At 39.1% G+C, this 21,188-nt stretch overlaps 1 pseudogene; it reads left to right on the forward strand.

The window, feature by feature from the left end:
* Positions 1–21,188, forward strand: part of LOC137651035 (uncharacterized) — a 45,647-nt pseudogene that overhangs the window by 23,947 nt on the left and 512 nt on the right.

Below are 21,188 nucleotides of genomic sequence, written 5' to 3' on the forward strand. Positions count from 1 at the left end.
ATTGGTAGTTTCTTACTTGGCATTCGATCAATGACAAATTTTTGCACATTTAGACGTGGTTTTCATATTCAAATAAGCCATACATTTTTTATACATTAATATCTGGATTCTCTTAACAACCTCGGGATCAGAGCCTCAGGCAAAATCATACAAAGACAAGAGGTTATGACCGGCCGGAAATCTAACCCTGGTCCGGCAAACTTGAGGAGACAGTGACTACTAATTGGCCATGAAGAAAGATAAAAGTCAATGACAATTCTTCTGTACATATACTGTACATTGCCGTATGTCTGTCTTTTGCATGTATGTAATTGGCAAAAGTTGCCGATTTTCGCTATTTTCAACTCAACCTCAAAGGACTACTATTTGTGTTAGAGACTTCAATTCTTTTTCTAAAATTACCTAATATTGTATGGTATTCAGATGTGCATTCAAATAAGCAGTTATATCATCATGAGTTTTTTTGTTGGCCTTCATATGAAAGAAAGTCTTAATTTCAAGCATAAGTAAAATTACGTCACACTTTGACCTCTGGTGACCTTGACTTTCATCTGATGACCTTGAACTTGTTTTTATGTTGTAGATAACTAAACTAGCTTCAATTTAAGCACCAACACAAAACCATAGGTTAATTGTGTGCAATGTTGTGTTAATTTTAATTTCCCATACCCCTAACTTTTGGAGCGATTTTGCATCAGAGCATTTCTAACAAACTAGTGAATATCTCCATTACTGCCGGGTTTCAGAACAAACACCCTCGATAAAAATGTGTCCAAGGTGGTCCACTATCAAAATCAGGTGGGTAATTTTGTGGACATAAAATGGATGCAAACACCCCTTGGCACCTGGACTATACCGCTCCAATGATAGGCGCAACTAAAGAAGCAATTTCAAGAAATAAGAATTGAAGCACTGAACGATGGTGCATGAATAATGGAAGCATGGAAGTTTCAGATGTCATGAGAAGGAGGGTGGACAGTTTATGTGTGCATGAAAGAAAATGGAGAGGATATAAAGAAAAAAGGGGTATTGTTGCTATATAAAAGAGGTGATGAATCATAAAGAATTGGTTTATTGATTGTCAATGATAGAGAAATGAAACAAAACTTTATGGGAATCATAAGGAAAAGTGATAAAATGATTTAAATATGGTTTTCATTTGGAAAAAAATATATGCTGCTTGCATCAAGTGCATATGCACCACCACAGACCAGGTCTAGCGAAGAGACAAAATAAATTCTGCAGAAATATGGATAAAGTCATGACAGCAAGAGAAATAGAAGAAAGGCTACTTGTGAGAGGAGACGTAAATAGATACATCGGGTGCAACTGTCTAAACATTAGTTGAGTACATGGATGACATGGCTTGAGAGAATTGAACGTTGAAAGAGAATTAATAAGAGGCTTTGCATTGGCCTTTCACAACGCTATTAACAACACCCTTTTTCACGAAGGATGAGTACGTGACATATATTAGAGGGAAGAGACAACCACAAAGAGATTCTTTAATGTTTAAAAGAAGCCATTTAACAGACGTGAATAATTTTAAGATTATTAAAGGAGGGTGTGTTAGCAGTGAGCATAGGCTAGTTGAGTCAGATCTCTTCTCAAATCCACAAAAGGTAGTTTAACCGTTGATAAAAGTGTTAGCGATTAGATGAACAAGAAATTAGAGAGGTAATTAAAGGTGCAGTTCTTAGAGAGATCATATTGGCAAAAGATGTGAACATCTGGTGGACAGAAAATAGCACTATGATCATTAAAATGCCAGACAAATGCGAGAGCTGGTGGTAGAACCGTAGCATCTCAGTTAAGATAAAAATGAAAAAAAAAAAAAAAAAAAAAGGCAAGCAGGAGTAGCGTAAGGCTAGAATCAATCTGAAAAAAAAGAATAGCTTAGAAAACTGCGAATAAAGAAGCTAAAAGGACATTAGATCAAACAAAAGCAATTGCAATGTGTAAGCTATATGAGAACTTGAGACAGCTGAAGGCCAAAAGAGAATACACAAGATAACAAAAATTATTTGTTATTACTGTAAAGGTATTATATCATGGTATAAACATATTTCAATAGGTTCATGATTACATAGAGCTATAGCATTTGGGCCAAACACTTGGATTAACGCATCTAATAATGACCACGTTAACATGGTCAACTTATTTAGTAGATCTCATATATATCTCCCTGCAGCCAAAAAAAAAAAAAGAAAAAAAAAAAGTTTGCAGTTACAATTAAATGTTTGAGGCAAAAATATATATCATATTTTGTATATTCAGGACCTGAATATTTGAAAGATGCTGTGAACGTAGATGATAATTTAATACCACGAATTACCGAAATTACGCAGTAAGAATATTATTCTGGTATCCAGTCCGAAATCCAATCATGAATAATTCCAAGGATAGAGAACGGACAGCAAATCTGCTTGTTACTTTTCGAAAGAGTGGCTTCATCTGCAGGGATGTGTAATGCGAATTGCAATATGATGGGCAGAATCCAAGGTGGCATTTTGTTCATAAAGAATTATTCAATAATCATACAGGAATATCACATATCTTGGGAATATTTGGAAAAAGATTGTTGACCTCAATAAGGTTTTCCAATTATACTTAAAGTGTAGAAAATCTTCATTAACTTCATTCTTGTTCTGAACTATGCCATACATACATGAATTTTTACTGGTTTTAAGATGAGTCCAGTATAAAACTACAAATGTTTATGAACTCTCTAATCAGAAATATAACGTGATAAAAGTAACAATAGCTGAAGTACATGAAATTCAGTCAAAAAGACTTTGTTGATAAGAGTTATTAATATTACAATCAGATGGGCCTGGCATAGTCTTTGCAGTCTTATTTCCCCTTTTCTCTTCAAGTGACACATAATGATAGTAGTATTAAAGAATGAATAACAAATAATAATAATAATAATAATAATAATAATAATAATAATAATAATAATAATAATAATAATAATAATGATAATAATGATGATAATAATAATAATAATAATAATAATAATAATAATAATAATAATAATGGAAAACTTAGACGAAGATTTTCGGTATCGCTGAAGACTAGAAAAAATATTATAAAAATAAATCTTATTTCTATCACGGGATAGATAAAATTTCTTTATGTACATGGACATTAAATAGTACAGATTTTCTTCTGTCACCGTCATACTATCCTCAGACTGATTATCCTTCATGACTTGAATTCTTATTAAGGACTCTTATAAGATTAGCCATAGTGCAGATTCTGAGGATAAGGTAGATTAGACGCGACAGGTCTCGTAAGCCTATAGGAGAACGAATCGTTTCGCAGAAGAAAGGATGCCGGAAAACCTTTGTACCAACCGTGTTTCACACAATTGTACATGATTCCTTTTGTATATATTATGCTTGTATCTTCGCTCTTCCCTCGCACTAAAACGAACATGAAAATTCATGTCTGGTTTTTCCTCTGTAATATTGTCTGTCTTGTGAACTTGTTATGTCCTGTTGCCTTGAGGTTTTGTATATAAGGAGAGAGTTCTACAATAATATAACTCAGTCGTTTCCAACCTGCCTTTGAGTTCACAACCTTACTCAGCGCCGTCACATTGGTGACCCCAGAAGTCGACTCGCTCCCATTGCCTTCCACCCCCACCTCCCTCGCCCCTCCATCGTTGGTACTATGACGGAGACGGACTCTACTACAGTAGTTGGCGCTGCGGCCGCCCCATTGAAACTTTCACCGTTCGCCACCCGTATCAGGGGCGTGACTCGCTCAACCACCAAAGCGGATTATGTTCTTGCGGCGATACCCGAGGACACCTTCCCAGAAATATCCGACTGGCTTTGTGAACAAGGAGACACCCCAATAGCGTATGACGCCCTCAAAACATACCTTCTGCAGCAGTACTTGCCATCGCCAGCCGCCCGTATAGCAAAGCTTTTTCAGCTCTCACAACAACCATTGGGGGACCAAAGGGCTAAGGGCTTCGCTTGCCCTCAGGGAAATGACCAGTATCGCTCGCCTTCAACCTGCCGCAGACGGCTCTCCTCGGGAGGTGAACCTACTTCGTGCCCTTTGGATACGCCGTTTACCCGAACCTGTACGTGCTGCCATACCCGATGTCGATAGTTTACCCATAAAGGACTTGATGACCAAAGCCGACGCCCTTATGGACAGCCACTTCAAGACCTCCATCAACGCCTCCACCCCTGACGACGAGGATGCCTATTCAACGTCAACCGAAGCTGACATGAATGCCGTAGGACATACACGCCTACCCCGTGACGTGCCGAAGCGGCGACAAAGCCTCCCACCACCCACCAATCGCTCACGACCCAACGAACGACTTCTACAGCCACTTACTACCTCCCATCCGCCGCAGTTTTGCTACTACCACTTCAGATTCGGGGCAACCGCGAAGAAATGTGCCAAGGATTGTCAGTGGCCAAAAAACGTGTAAGTAGGCCATCGCTTGTGGCGGTGGCCTCCCATGTTTCTAATCTTTTCTTTTTACAGGATACAGGAACGGGCGTGCGATTTTTGGTAGACACGGGTGCTTGTCGTTCTCTTTTGCCAAGGAAACTCTTCAAGGAACAACGTAGTCTATCTACATCTGCCGACGTCCGCTTAGTAGCTGCCAACGGATCTGCGATACCCACCTACGGTTACGAGAACCTCACATTATCGTTCGGAAACGGTAAATTCAATTGGAAGTTTCTCGTTGCTGACGTCACAATGCCAATCCTCGGTGCGGATTTCATCTCTTATTTCCACCTTCTGGTCGATGTCGCCCACCGACGATTGGTCAACGCAGACTCGTACTTGTCGACACCTCTTCAACCCACCCCCTCTAACCTCGCTCTCCACATCAGCGCACCCACGGATGCCTACGCCCACCTCCTCACGTCGTACCCGGAAGTTTTCCGTCCAGAACTTCGCCAAACGCCCACGGTTCCTGCCAAGCACGGTATTTATCACCATATCAAGACGACGGGACCCCCAGTCTTCGCAAAATTCAGACATCTGGCACCGGAACGATTGGCAGCCGCCAAACAGACGTTCGCCGAAATGGAGAAAATGGGCCTTTGCCGAAAGGCCTCCAGCCCATGGTCGTCACCCATACACATCGTTCTGAAGAAAGACGGCTCCCTTCGTCCGTGCGGGGATTACAGGTGCCTGAACATGCAAACAGAACCGGATCACTACCCCCTCCCAAACATTGCCGACGTGACCTCCTACCTGCACAAAGCGAAGGTTTTCTCTACACTCGACCTCCGGAAGGGGTATTATCAGGTGCCTATGAACCCAGAAGACATCCCCAAGACCGCCATCACCACTCCGTTTGGTACATACACCTTCAATTACTCCTGTTTTGGCCTTCGTAATGCTGGGGCAACGTTTCAACGTCTCATGGATGGCATCTTAGGGGACCTCCCTTTCTGTGTATGCTATGTGGACGACATACTTGTGTTCTCCTCAAAAGAGGAACACCTCCGTCACCTGCGCATCGTGCTTGACCGCCTGCAACAAAACGGCCTTGTAGTCCGGTACGACAAGTGTACCTTTGGCGCCAACGAGGTATCGTTTTTAGGGCACCACATCACTCCTGAAGGTGTCCACTCCCTCCCTGAGAAGGTAGCAGCCGTTCAGAACTTCCCCGTGCCCTCGACCGTCAAAGCTTTGCAGGAATTCTTGGGCATGATCAACTATTATCACCGTTTTCTGCCTGCTATTGCCGCCACTCTCGCTCCCCTCTACGCCTCCCTTAAGGGCAAGCTGAAGGACCTGAAGTGGGGTCCCCTTCAAGAAGCAGCCTTCTGCAATGCAAAGAAGGCCCTATCAACTGCTGCGGCTCTCACTTTTCCTATCCCACACGCCCCTCTCCTTCTCTCCACCGATGCCAGTGACGTCGCTATTGGTGCAGTACTCGAGCAGGTGGTCAAAGGCTCGCCCCGCCCATTGGCCTTCTTCAGCAGAAAACTGTCCATGGCAGAATCGGGTTATTGTACCTTCGATCGAGAATTGCTGGCGGTACACTTGGCTGTCCGTCACTTTCGCCATTTCTTAGAAGGTACGCCCTTCATCATTCGCACAGACCACATGCTTCTGGTGCACGCCTTCGCTCGACAGTCTGACGCCTGGTCCGCCCGTCAACGCCGACATCTCTCCGCCGTGGCTGAATACAAATGCACCCTCCAATACGTCCCTGGGAAAATGAATCCTGTTGCCGATGCCCTGTCAAGAAACACGTTGGCTGCCGTTTAACTGGGATTGGATTATAACGCCCTGGCTGAAGCCCAAAGACAGGATCCAGAGTATCAAGCTTGTAGGACATCCTGCACCTCCCTCCGTTGGGAAGACTTTCCCCTTGAAGACTCCAACACCACCCTCCTCTGTGACGTCAGTACTGGTAGACCGCGACCTTGGATTCCTGCTCCCATGCGCCGACAGGTGTTTGATTTCATTCACGGCCTTTCACATCCCTCGTGCCGTTCTACTGCACAGCTGCTGAAGGCAAAGTTCATTTGGCATGGCATTTCTAAGGATGCTAAGGATTGGGTCCGCGCCTGTACTTCTTGCCAAACTTCCAAAGTACATCGACACACGGATTCAGGAGTGGGTACCTTTCCTCAACCTCAGCGTCGTTTTGCACACATTCACGTCGACGTTGTAGGCCCCCTACCAACATCACAAGGACATCGTTACCTGTTTACCGTCATCGACCGCTCCACTCGTTGGTCGGAAGCCATTCCCATGGAAACTGCAACGTCCGCCTCATGTACATCTGCCTTACTCTCTGGATGGATTTCAAGATTCGGTATCCCTGAGCATATTACTTCTGACAGTGGAACCACTTTCACCTCCCAATTGTGGACGTCATTAGCGAATCTTCTGGGCATCACCCTACATCAGACAACGGCCTACAACCCCGCTGCCAATGGAATGGTTGAACGTTTTCATCGCACCCTCAAAGCAACTTTGATGTCCCGCTGCAAGGATTGCAACTGGTTTACTCAGCTTCCCTGGGTCCTCCTGGGACTAAGGACCACTCCTAAAGACGCCCTCGACGTCTCGGCAGCTGAAATGGTGTATGGCGACCCGTTGGTCTTCCCTGCCAAATTCTTTCCTTCTACAACCTCCTCCGACGATCTCCAGCGCATACGTCACGTCGTGGGAAAATTTACTCCGTGCCGCCAGACTTACAAACCCCCAGCGAAGCATCACATACCAACGGACTTGCACTCTGCAACGCACGTCTTCCTGCGCAACGACACCAGCAAGCCACCACTAACGCCCCCTTACACGGGCCCTTGCTTACTAGCAATAAATGCTGCAGAAAAAATATAGCATTCATCGAAAAATGGACAGCGTGACAATATACAACGCCCACGCCAAAAATACAAATATGTACAATGTAGCCACAGCATTCATCCACACATTCCAACAATGACAAACTATATATGTCTCAACAATTCCGCACAATAGAATTAAATAAAAACTTTGATATTTTATCACTCATTGCTTGAGGATTCTTTGGGTCGAGCTAGAACCTGAGATAAGTAAAAAGTCGGGGATTAAGGCTGGAGGGCATCTTGACCAGACCGAGGGTGGAACTTCTACCCTACTGGAGGTCAATCATTCCAAAATCTGTGAAAGAAAAGGGTTTTGTTTTTTGTATAGAAGTACAGGATTATATATATGTATATATATATATATATATATATATATATATATATATATATATATATATATATATATATATATATATATATATATATTTTAAGAATAATTTTTATCATCTGTCCTTTCCTTGGTATATGAGTTCATAACCAGATTATTTGTAACTAAATTGGGATATCCAGATCATCTGGTGTAATAAGTTCATCTCCAAAACTTATGAATTGGTTCAGCTCAGAATTTTCAAATATTTCAGTTGAAAGAAGTATTTTTCGGAAAAATTAATGTCCCTCTTAGGTAAGGTGTCGATTCTTGGAAGGGTAGCTCCCAGATATTCGATCAGCTGTTGTACCTAAAGGAAACAAAGAAGGTTCAGTTCACAAGATCCTTTTGCAGAAGTCTAATTACGAACAATACTGATAATTTCTTTGAGAACCATTGACGAGTTTTGATCCCACAACGGTTGTCGAGTGATGTTAAAATTCCTGGCTACATGGGCGGCTGGAGACAGCGAATATTGTTCCAGGAGGAATGATTTAAGGGCATCGTACTGTATAAGACGTCCATTTGCTCACAAAGTCAATTGGAGATTTTTGTGGGAGTGTGGTCAAGGATCACAGCGAGGACATTGACTGATTGTCTGCTTTAACACCAAACACAGTAAGGTGAAGTTAGGTGATGCGCTTGACAGGCATAATTATAACTGTGTAATTGCCAAGTACCACTGACAGGGTGACTAGATATCACAGATTTGATCGCCAGATATAATCGAAATATCACCTTGCATTGAGATGGTCCTGCTTTCAGTAAGGAAATCGTTCTAACAGTGGTTTTGAAATCTCCCGCCAAATCTGTGATATTTAATGTCATTGGTTATTATACCACGAGAGATTAAGCTAATTGTTTTTAACTTCATATACATATACCTTCATAGGCTTAAAGATAACGCACCAAAGGCTAGCTGTAAATGATTGAAACTTACCGATGATCAACGACTGTGCCAAATATCCATCCCGGAAATCTATAGTAAATACAAAGCCTGTACGAGAAGAGATGATAATTCCCTTCAAAAAAGAAAAAAAAAACATTCATTTTATCAAAATATCTCTTTATAATAAAATTGAAAGATTCAGGATGAACAATTTTGGCAGCGGGTATGATTTTCTTCAACTTTCAACTCTTTAAAACTGGATTAAAGCGAGAAACTTTCCTTTCTGGTCTTTATCTCGGAGTTGAGATAGACGAAATGAGACGCTTGAAGGAGAGATGGTTTTCTCTTCAATAGTAAAAACAGAAAATGGTTCATGGGATAACATTCGTCTGAAGGGAAAGATCTCAACCTCAGAAGGAAATCCTATGAGTTTGTACTGTGTCTTTAGTAAGATGACCTTTTCTCCAATTATATTCACTGAAATCCCCTCCCCCCCCTTCTCTCTCTCTCTCTCTCTCTCTCTCTCTCTCTCTCTCTCTCTCTCTCTCTCTCTCTCTCTCTCTCTCTCTCTCTCTCTCTCTCTCTCTGCCAAGAGACTGGCAGTGATGACCAGATAAAGGGTTTCCAAACTTATAGATCAGACAGAAAAAATAGGAATCAAGGGGGAACAGCAATTGTCAGGCAGTAACGTAATTTTAAAGTAAAATTTTGTTGTTTTGCCTTTTTGCACTGATGGCTTTCATTTTTATTTTGTTTACAATTTTGTAAAGCTAAATTAAGTATTTTGCTGTTGATTTTACATTAGTAGATATATTTTGGTTAAATGTAGTGTTTCATTTTCTTTGGTTTAAATGTAATGTTTAATTTGCTTTGGTTGAAAAAGCTTAAGTTTTGTGGCGCCATCTATTGAGTGCATTTTGAAGTGCGGCCTTCCTCAGTATTTTTACTTCCTTAGCAAATTTTTAACTCATTTATTTTTCTTTGTGGTGACTGGGAGTGTTGTAAGGAGAGGTGACTTGTGACTCTCCTAAAGTATTCTCGAGAGTCGAGTTCAAGGCCGTTGAAGACTCTGGAGCTGCTGATCTGCTTTTGTGGATTATATAAACAATTTGTCATTGAGCTGCTTCTTAATGTGGAAGGCAGTTTACCTGTGAAGCTACGTGCGAGAACAAGACTTGCAACTGTGATTCAAGTGTTCTACTGCTTAACCTGGACATTGGCAGTTTTGTGTAGAGCAGGGCTCGAGAGCCTTTTTCATCTTGGATGGATATATCTCCTGTATCAGCACCAGAGTGGTCTTGTTGGAGCAAGTAGGGAGGCTTCTCTCAGGTAAGAGGAACATCCCCTGTATTTTGTCGAGCCATAGACTGAAAGTGCATATCCACCAACGGTTGTGAAGGGCTGTTCTACTGATGAGAATGACTACTTGTGACCATATTTTTGAGCAGCAGATGGACTCGTCTATATCAGTACCGGTCTGTGTCATAGGACCAATATATTTGTGCCTTTAACTATTGTCAAAGCTGATGAAGGTTTAATATGAGTGTTGTAAGATTATGTACTTTAATATTAAGGTTTAGATTGTGATATAGGTAGGATTATTGTTTCTTTTTGTATGTTCTTCCACTTCTTTCCTTTCTGTTTAGTAATAGGTAAGCGTGGTGGGTAAAGGCTTTTGAATACCTTTACATTAAAGATTTGATTTCCTCACTATGAGTAGGGTTTAGTTTTAGCATTAGGTGACTCATTGAGTTAATCGATGGCATTTTGGACTTAATCAATTTATTACTTTTTGTGGGCCATCAGTGTTAGTACCTTTATTGTTGTAATAAATATTGTGAAATTTTTGCCCTTGTGTCTTTCTGGTTTTCCTCGTTCCTACTGATTTGAGTTTTTGTCACTGGATTTGTGAATAAGATAAAAGAACCCGTTATGGCTTCCTTCTAGAGGGAGTTCGTAACAGCAATATATGGAAGAGACATAAATCAAGGAAAAGTATGTGAAAAATACAGCAACACAGATTGTGAATTGATTGCGGTAAAATTTAAATTTAAAAAACTAATGAATATTGTAGTTTACAGACCCCCAAACACTAAGGAGTTTGACACAATAATAGAAAAAATAGATGATATATGTAGAAACCATAAAGACTAGAATATACTCCTATCCGGAGATTTTAACTTTCCTTTCGTGGATTGGAAAGAACGGATTGAAGAAAGTGGTTGTATGTATACATATAAAAAAGATAGTAATAGTAGCGCAGAAGATAAGAGGCAATTTGAAAAGCTTCAAGATATGCTATTAGAACATAATATGCAACAAATAAACCACATTCCAACAAGAAAGGAAAATGTCCTAGATCTAGTATTTGTGAATGAGGTGAATTATGTTAAAGAAATAATAGTGTATAACACGGGAATTTCAGACCACAATGTCATAGAATTGATAGTTCATTCCAAAGCAAGTGATCACAGAATTAATAAAAGCACAAAACTTTGGGAAGGATATGGAAAATATAACTTTTACAGTAAGAATATAAAATGGTCAGAAATAAATGAAGAACTGAATAAAGAATGGAAAAATGTATTTGTAAGTGATAATTTACAGGTAAATACGGATATACTGTACAAAATACTGGAGAAAATTGTTGAAAAATATGTACCGAAAAAAAAACAATAAACAAAAGACGTGCATACCAAGAGACAGAAGGATCTTATTTCAGAAAATTAAAAAGTGGAAGAAAAATCTTGCAAAAGAAAAAAATTGTGTGGAAAATGAGGGAAATAAAATGTAAGAAAGAAAATGCAGAACAAAAGATTATACAGTCGAAAGAAAATGAAAAAAGGGACTTAGAAGAAAGGACACTTCAAAATATAAAAAGAAACCCCAAAGTACTTTACTCCTATGCAAAAAAGATGAATAAAAGGAGAATAGAAATAGGCCCTCTAAGAATTGAAGGACGGCTAACGAATGAAAAAAAGGAAATATGTAACATATTAGCATTAGGTGACTCATTGAGTTAATCGATGGCATTTTGGACTTAATCAATTTATTACTTTTTGTGGGCCATCAGTGTTAGTACCTTTATTGTTGTAATAAATATTGTGAAATTTTTGCCCTTGTGTCTTTCTGGTTTTCCTCGTTCCTACTGATTTGAGTTTTTGTCACTGGATTTGTGAATAAGATAAAAGAACCCGTTATGGCTTCCTTCTAGAGGGAGTTCGTAACATATTTTGGCGACCGTGACAGGATCCAGGACAAACTCAATCGGTGGTGCGAGTTACCAGACTGTGCTCTGGGTGAGATTTTTCAGTATTTATTTTTGTGGTGCTTCACCACCTTCCTTCTTTTCCTTTTCATTATGTCTGATGTAGAGTTTAACCCTGCCGAATTTTTGGCTTCTGAGGATTGTGTTAGGTATTTGGGTGCTTTGACTAAAGAAAATTTGAAAGCTTGTGCTAGGTCGTTAGGCATTTCTTTGACAAATAGGGAATTGAAAATGGATGTATATAATTTGGTAAAAAATAAGCTGTGTGAACTTAAACGAACTGCTGATGAATTAACTAGTGAAAGCATGAGTGAGTCTGATGTAGAAGGGGCTCCGGGATTGAGTCTTTTTCAGGATCCGTCTCAATGTGGACTGATTTTTGAAGGGTATGGCAGTCTGCCTGATGGTAAAAGTCAGACTGAGGGGGTTCCTCGTACTGATAATGTGTCTCCAGCTGTTCCTACTCGTTCGGTCAAAGGAGAAAATAAGCCACTAGTTAAGGATTTCCAGAACATGTTAGAACTAAAGAAGTTAGAGTTTGAGGAGTTTGAGAGAATCAGAGCTCATGAGAGAACGATGCTTAGCATGCAGTTAGAGCTGGCCAAGATCCAGCAAGGTAAGAAGTGTGAGAGTACCCACATCAATGAAGATATTGGGGAAAAGTTTAGCTTTGGGGATGCTCTAAAACTTGTACCTTGTTTTACTGAGGAGAATGTGCCTGAATTCTTTAAGGCTTTCGAAAGGGTTGCTTCTAGGTTGTCTTGGCCTAGGGAGGTCTGGACAGTGTTGATTCAATGTCGCTTACTGGGCAAGGCTCAGAAGGTTTATAATGCCATAGAGGAGCAAGTATCTCGGGATTATGAGAAAGTGAAAGCTTTGATATTAAAAGCATATGATTTGGTTCCCGAGGCCTACAGGCAGAGGTTTAGGAATTTTAACAAAACCCCGAACATGACTTATGTGGAGTTTGCTCGTGTAAAGCAGGAGCATTTTGATGATTGGCTCAAGAGTCGCCAAGTAACTACTTTGGCGGCTTTGAAAGAGTTGATATTGATTGAAGATTTTAAAAAATCGTGTGTTAAAGATTTAAGAGTTCATTTAGAAGACTTGAAAGTGACTTCTTTTCCCAGAATTGCTCAGTTGAGTGATGAATATATATTGACCCATAAGGTTGGTACTGAGAACGTCAGGGGTAATTTCCCTGTGGTCAAGGGTAACTGGGAGAGTAAAAAGAAAGTGTTTGTTAACCAAAATAATTCTAATTTCCAGGCTTACTCTAACTCTAAAGCAAATTCCAATTTTCAGGTCAAAAATCAACCAAACAGTAATCCTAGTGGTAATTTTGTAGATAGGAATTCTGCAAAAACTAATAATGCTCATCCTAGTCGTACTATAACAAGTGGTGTGGGAAGTAGAACCTGTTACTGGTGTAATAAGACAGGACATATCCAAGCTAATTGTTTTGCTCGTCAGAGGTATTTACAGAGGCAGACTACTACTCCTATTGCTGTGGTGAATAATGTTAAGGCTTCTCAACAATCTGTAGAGAATGAAGAAAAGGGTAGCAAAGTTAATAAAGAGAATGATTCCCCCATGTGACTGTCATTTAATAAGTATATTTGGCCAGGTAAGCTGAGATTTGAGAAGGAAGTTATAAATATAAAATTTTTGAGGGATACAGGTGCTGCTCGATCTTTATTGTTAAGAAGTAGGTTACCTCTTAACGTGAAGATCGCTAACTATATTATTTTAAGTGGTTTTCCGGACACTGTTGTGTCGGCTCCTGTGGTTGAAGGAGAGATTGACATATTGGGTGTCGTAAAGAATATTAATCTGGCCATTGTTGATAAACTACCTATACCTGGGATAGATGGTATCTTAGGAAATGACTTGTGTAATGTGGAGGGACAAGAATTGTTTCCCATTTTAACTTTAAATAAATTACCCATTGCTGTAACTACTCGCTCCCAGAGGAAAGGGCGTAACCTCTTGATGGACGGAGAGGATTTACATTTAGACCCTGTTCAAGTAGATGTAGCAGTAGGAAGGCTCGAGTCAGTAGGAAGTAGTGGTAGTAGTAAGGTAGTTAGAGCATGGAATAGGGCTGATTTTATAAAAGCTCAGCATGATGAATTTGATGTGGAAATAACTGAGGGGGATGATATTTCTAAGCCATGTTTTGTATCGGAGAGAGGATTATTGTGTAGATTAAGCCGTTCTGCTCTTATGGAATCCTCAGAGTATCATAAGCAGATTTTGGTACCTAAACAATTCAGAGACGAATTGCTGCAGTTAGCTCATGAGGATCCTTTCTCGGGACACTTTGGGGTAACAAAAACTTTTAAGAGATTAACCAAGCTTTTTTGGTGGCCTAATATGAAAAGGTGTATTAAGCAGTTCTTGCGAACTTGTATAACGTGCCAGGTCATGGGTAAACCTAATCAGGTATTGCGAAAAGCTCCATTAAAACCCATCCCTGTAATTGGTGAACCATTTTCTGAGATTGTCATTGATGTTGTTGGTCCTTTACCTAGAACTCAATCGGGATATATGTACTTATTAACTGTGATGGATAGGGCTTCTCGGTTCCCAGAGGCTTTCCCTCTTAGGAAAGTAACGTCAAAAGCTGTCTGGGAAAAGTTAGTAGAATATTTTTGTCGTTATGGGTTACCTTGTACCATCCAATCAGATTGTGGTATTAACTTTACTTCCGAGTACTTTAAGGACAGGTGTGCTGAACTGGCCATTCAGCACATCACCAGTGTCCCATACCATCCTGAAAGTCAAGGGGTTGTGGAAAGGTTCCACCAAACCTTAAAAAGTATAATTGGCAAGTACTGTTATGAAAGGGAGAGTAGTTGGGATAAGGAACTACCTTATGCATTATTTGCAATAAGAACTCGCCCAAATGAATCGACTGGTGTTTCTCCTTTCAGATTGGTGTATGGTCATGAGGTTCGAGGTCTTTTAGAAGTGTTATTTGAAGTGTTGATTGGGGGACGAAAACAAATTCAAAATCTTAATATATTTTTATCTAATTTGAAAAATAAATTGTGGTGCCTGGAAGTTTGCCAAAGGTAATCTGGAAGCTTCCCAGGCTAGTATGAAAGCATTCCATGATCGTAAGGCAGTTAGTCGTTCTTTCGAATCTGGAGATCTGGTTCTGGTTTTAGATATGGACCCTGATAGTTTTCTGAAACCCAGATTTAAAGGTCCATGGAAGGTAATAAGAAAGGTGTCTGACTTTAACTACGAATTAGATTCTCCAGGTTCTACTAGGAAGCGTAGAATTTTTCACATTAATAGGTTAAAGAAATATGAAGGTAGAAATCTAAGTCCATTAAATATTGTTTATGAAATGCCATGTCCTCTAGCTACTGTATTTTATGATAACGTTGATGACCATGTACCTGTAGATAATTTAAGAACTAAGTTTGAGATTTTTAATAAGGCAAATGTTTTGTTGGAACATCTGGATGAAGTCCAGAAGAAAGATTTGTTATGTTTGATAACAGCTTTTCCAGAAGTGTTTAGAGAGGCTCCAGGGCTTACTTCATGGCTTGAACATGATGTTGAGGTTGGTGATGCTCTTCCAGTAAAGCAGGCTCCTTACCGCCTGAACCCAGAAAAAGCCAAAGTAGTCGAGAAGGAGGTACAGTATATGCTGGACCACAATCTTATTCAACCCAGTTCAAGTCCTTGGAGTTCTCCTATTGTTCTGGTAAAGAAACCTGATGGTAATTATAGAATGTGTGTTGACTACCGTAGGGTTAATCAGGTAACAAAGAGTGACAGTTTCCCTCTTCCCCGGATTGACGATTTAATAGACCGAATAGGTAATGCCAAATTTGTAACGAAATTAGACTTATTGAAGGGTTATTGGCAGGTGCCATTGTCTCACAGGGCCCGTGAGATTTCGGCATTTGTCACCCCCAATGGGTTATATGAGTGTAAGGTGATGCCTTTTGGTTTGAAAAATGCAGCCTGTACGTTCCAGCGCCTTATGAATAGAGTGACATGCGGGCTGGAGGGTACCGAAATATATATTGACGACTTGGTGGTATATAGTCAGGACTGGAAAACCCATGTTGAAAGGTTAAGAAAACTCTTTCAGGTTTTACGAAAGGCTGGTTTGGTTGTAAACATCGATAAGTGTGAGTTTGGTAAGGCTGTAGTGACTTATCTGGGTCATGAGGTTGGTTTGGGGAAGGTTGCTCCTAAACATGCTAATATTGAGGTTATAGCCAACCTTCCTCAGCCGCGTAATGTCCGTGATGTCCGCAAAGTTCTTGGCATGTTAGGGTATTACAGGAGGTTCCTGAAGAATTTTGCTGACATCGCCCAGCCTTTAACTAATCTATTGAAAAAGAACACTAAGTTTTTGTGGAGTACAGAATGTGAAAAAGCATTTTCTAATTTGAAATCGGTATTAGTCTCTGAACCAATTCTTAGCTCTCCCAATTTTAATAAACCTTTTATTTTGGCGGTGGATGCCAGTGACGTGGGTGTTGGAGGAGTTCTGTTTCAGAGAGATGATGAGGGGGAAATGCACCCTGTATCTTATTTCAGTAAAAAGTTACTCCCGGCTGAAAGAAGGTATTCCACCATAGAGAAGGAAGCTTTGGCTCTGGTGAAGAGCGTAACCCATTTTTCTATTTACTTATCTAGTTCTCTCCAGGTTGAAGTGTTGACGGACCATAACCCGTTGGTATTTATAAATAAGATGAAGGGAGCGAATCAAAGAATTCTGCGATGGGCACTTCTCCTTCAGGAATATAACCTGGTCTTTCAGCATATAAAAGGAGTGGACAACAAGATCCCCGATGCACTTTCTAGGATGTGAAGTGTGGGCTGCTGTGCCGTTCCTGATTTTTTTTTTTATTTTCTTTTCAGATGATGTATAGGCTATTAATGTATTCTAAGGTTGTTTTTTTTTGTGCAATCCCGGAGTTCCCTGGTTTTTTATTTTTGGTGGGGGTGTCCAGTTAGGTTAAGTAGTCTTAGTGTAAGTGTTTTGGTTGGTAATGTTTACTTTCTTATTTTCGTATTAAGGTTAAAAAAAAAAAAAAAAAAAAAATATATTTTTCCTGTTCAGTCAAATTAATTTTTTTTTTTTTTTTCGTTGAAGGAGGAAGGTGTCAGGCAGTAACGTAATTTTAAAGTAAAATTTTGTTGTTTTGCCTTTTTGCACTGATGGCTTTCATTTTTATTTTGTTTACAATTTTGTAAAGCTAAATTAAGTATTTTGCTGTTGATTTTACATTAGTACATATATTTTGGTTAAATGTAGTGTTTCATTTTCTTTGGTTTAAATGTAATGTTTAATTTGCTTTGGTTGAAAAAGCTTAAGTTTTGTGGCGCCATCTATTGAGTGCATTTTGAAGTGCGGCCTTCCTCAGTATTTTTACTTCCTTGGCAAATTTTTAACTCATTTATTTTTCTTTGTGGTGACTGGGAGTGTTGTAAGGAGAGGTGACTTGTGACTCTCCTAAAGTATTCTCGAGAGTCGAGTTCAAGGCCGTTGAAGACTCTGGAGCTGCTGATCTGCTTTTGTGGATTATATATACAATTTGTCATTGAGCTGCTTCTTAATGTGGAAGGCAGTTTACCTGTGAAGCTACGTGCGAGAACAAGACTTGCAACTGTGATTCAAGTGTTCTACTGCTTAACCTGGACATTGGCAGTTTTGTGTAGAGCAGGGCTCGAGAGCCTTTTTCATCTTGGATGGATATATCTCCTGTATCAGCACCAGAGTGGTCTTGTTGGAGCAAGTAGGGAGGCTTCTCTCAGGTAAGAGGAACATCCCCTGTATTTTGTCGAGCCATAGACTGAAAGTGCATATCCACCAACGGTTGTGAAGGGCTGTTCTACTGATGAGAATGACTACTCGTGACCATATTTTTGAGCAGCAGATGGACTCGTCTATATCAGTACCGGTCTGTGTCATAGGACCAATATATTTGTGCCTTTAACTATTGTCAAAGCTGATGAAGGTTTAATATGAGTGTTGTAAGATTATGTACTTTAATATTAAGGTTTAGATTGTGATATAGGTAGGATTATTGTTTCTTTTTGTATGTTCTTCCACTTCTTTCCTTTCTGTTTAGTAATAGGTAAGCGTGGTGGGTAAAGGCTTTTGAATACCTTTACATTAAAGATTTGATTTCCTCACTATGAGTAGGGTTTAGTTTTAGCATTAGGTGACTCATTGAGTTAATCGATGGCATTTTGGACTTAATCAATTTATTACTTTTTGTGGGCCATCAGTGTTAGTACCTTTATTGTTGTAATAAATATTGTGAAATTTTTGCCCTTGTGTCTTTCTGGTTTTCCTCGTTCCTACTGATTTGAGTTTTTGTCACTGGATTTGTGAATAAGATAAAAGAACCCGTTATGGCTTCCTTCTAGAGGGAGTTCGTAACAGCAATATATGGAAGAGACATAAATCAAGGAAAAGTATGTGAAAAATACAGCAACACAGATTGTGAATTGATTGCGGTAAAATTTAAATTTAAAAAACTAATGAATATTGTAGTTTACAGACCCCCAAACACTAAGGAGTTTGACACAATAATAGAAAAAATAGATGATATATGTAGAAACCATAAAGACTAGAATATACTCCTATCCGGAGATTTTAACTTTCCTTTCGTGGATTGGAAAGAACGGATTGAAGAAAGTGGTTGTATGTATACATATAAAAAAGATAGTAATAGTAGCGCAGAAGATAAGAGGCAATTTGAAAAGCTTCAAGATATGCTATTAGAACATAATATGCAACAAATAAACCACATTCCAACAAGAAAGGAAAATGTCCTAGATCTAGTATTTGTGAATGAGGTGAATTATGTTAAAGAAATAATAGTGTATAACACGGGAATTTCAGACCACAATGTCATAGAATTGATAGTTCATTCCAAAGCAAGTGATCACAGAATTAATAAAAGCACAAAACTTTGGGAAGGATATGGAAAATATAACTTTTACAGTAAGAATATAAAATGGTCAGAAATAAATGAAGAACTGAATAAAGAATGGAAAAATGTATTTGTAAGTGATAATTTACAGGTAAATACGGATATACTGTACAAAATACTGGAGAAAATTGTTGAAAAATATGTACCGAAAAAAAACAATAAACAAAAGACGTGCATACCAAGAGACAGAAGGATCTTATTTCAGAAAATTAAAAAGTGGAAGAAAAATCTTGCAAAAGAAAAAAATTGTGTGGAAAATGAGGGAAATAAAATGTAAGAAAGAAAATGCAGAACAAAAGATTATACAGTCGAAAGAAAATGAAAAAAGGGACTTAGAAGAAAGGACACTTCAAAATATAAAAAGAAACCCCAAAGTACTTTACTCCTATGCAAAAAAGATGAATAAAAGGAGAATAGAAATAGGCCCTCTAAGAATTGAAGGACGGCTAACGAATGAAAAAAAGGAAATATGTAACATATTAGCAGAAAAATATAAGAGTGAGTTCACGCCAAGAATTGCGAATGAGAATAATGAAACAGAAATGAGAGAAGAAAATGTTGAATATCTAACGGATATAGATATTAATGAAGCAGATATTGTCACGGCTATAAACGAAATTAAAAATGGATAGGCAGCCGGACCAGATGGAGTTCCAGCGATTTTGTTAAAAAAAACTGCAAACACTATCGCGAAGCCACTTGCAATACTGCTAAGACAGAGTGTAGATATGAGCGAGATATATGTAAAATATAAATTAGCTTATATAACCCCTATCTTCAAAAGTGGATCAAGACAAGAGGCAAGCAATTATAGACCTGTTAGTCTAACATCACATATTATGAAAGTGTATGAGAGGGTAATAAAAAAGAAAATAATGAACCATTTGGTCAAAAATAATTTGTTTAATATGGGTCAACACGGTTTCGTACCTGGAAAAAGTACACAGACCCAACTGATAGCTCACTATGAAAACATATACAATAATATGATAAATGAAAAAGACACAGATGTGATCTATCTAGATTTTGCAAAAGCCTTTGACAAGGTAGACCATAACATATTGGAGAAAAAAATGAGAAAGCATAATATTGTGGGAAAGATAGGAAAATGAGTAAAAGAATTCCTGCAAAACAGAAAACAGATAGTGGTTGCAAATGACGAGAAATCAGATGAAGCCCAGGTAATATCTGGTGTGCCCCAAGGTACGGTATTAGCTGCACTGCTATTTGTTATTATGATCTCAGATATAGACTGTGATGTTGAAAACTCCGTAGTGAGAAGTTTCGCCGATGACACAAGAATAAGTAGAGAAATTACTTGTGATGAAGATAGGAACTCACTACAAAGAGATCTAAACAAAATATATGAATGGGCGGAGATAAATAGGATGGTATTTAACTCCGATAAGTTCGAATCAATAAATTATGGAAACAGAGAAGGAATGGTGTGTGCATACAAGGGACCTAATAATGAGACAATCACAAACAAGGAAGCAATTAAAGACCTTGGTGTAATTTTAAATAGGAATATGTTATGCAACGACCAAATAGCAACACTGTTGGCTAAATGTAAAGCAAAAATGGGAATGTTATTCAGACACTTTAAAACAAGAAAAGCTGAACACATGATTATGCTTTACAAAACTTATGTGCGTAGTACACTCGAGTACTGCAATGTGATATGGTACCCACACTACCAAAAGGATATTGCGCAAATAGAGAGTGTACAAAGGTCCTATACTGCTAGAATAGAAGAAGTTAAGGACCTTGATTACTGGGAAAGACTGCAATTTTTAAAACTATACAGTCTAGAAAGGAGAAGAGAACACTACATGATAATACAAGCATGGAAGCAAATAGAAGGAATTGCTGAAAACCTCATGGAGCTTAAAGTATCAGAAAGAGCAAGCCGAGGTAGATTAATAGTGCCAAAAAGCATTCCAGGTAAACTGAGAAAGGCGCACAGGACATTAATCCACTACGCACCAGCATCGATAATGCAGCGACTATTTAATGTGCTGCCAGCTCATCTAAGAAACATATCAGGAGTGAGCGTAGATGCGTTTAAAAACCAGCTCGATAAATACCTAAGATGCATCCCAGACCATCCAAGACTGGAAGATGCAAAATACACCGGAAGATGTATTAGCAACTCTCTGGTGGATATACGAGGTGTCTCACACTGGGGGACCTGGGGAAACCCAAACAAAAAATAAGGCAATAAGGCAATAAGGTAAGGCTCTCTCTCTCTCTCTCTCTCTCTCTCTCTCTCTCTCTCTCTCTCTCTCTCTCTCTCTCTCTCTCTCTCTCAATGATAATGTACCCTTTTCCACAG

Source organism: Palaemon carinicauda, chromosome 12 (genome assembly GCF_036898095.1).
Source record: "Palaemon carinicauda isolate YSFRI2023 chromosome 12, ASM3689809v2, whole genome shotgun sequence".
Classification (NCBI taxonomy): Eukaryota; Metazoa; Arthropoda; class Malacostraca; order Decapoda; family Palaemonidae; genus Palaemon; species Palaemon carinicauda.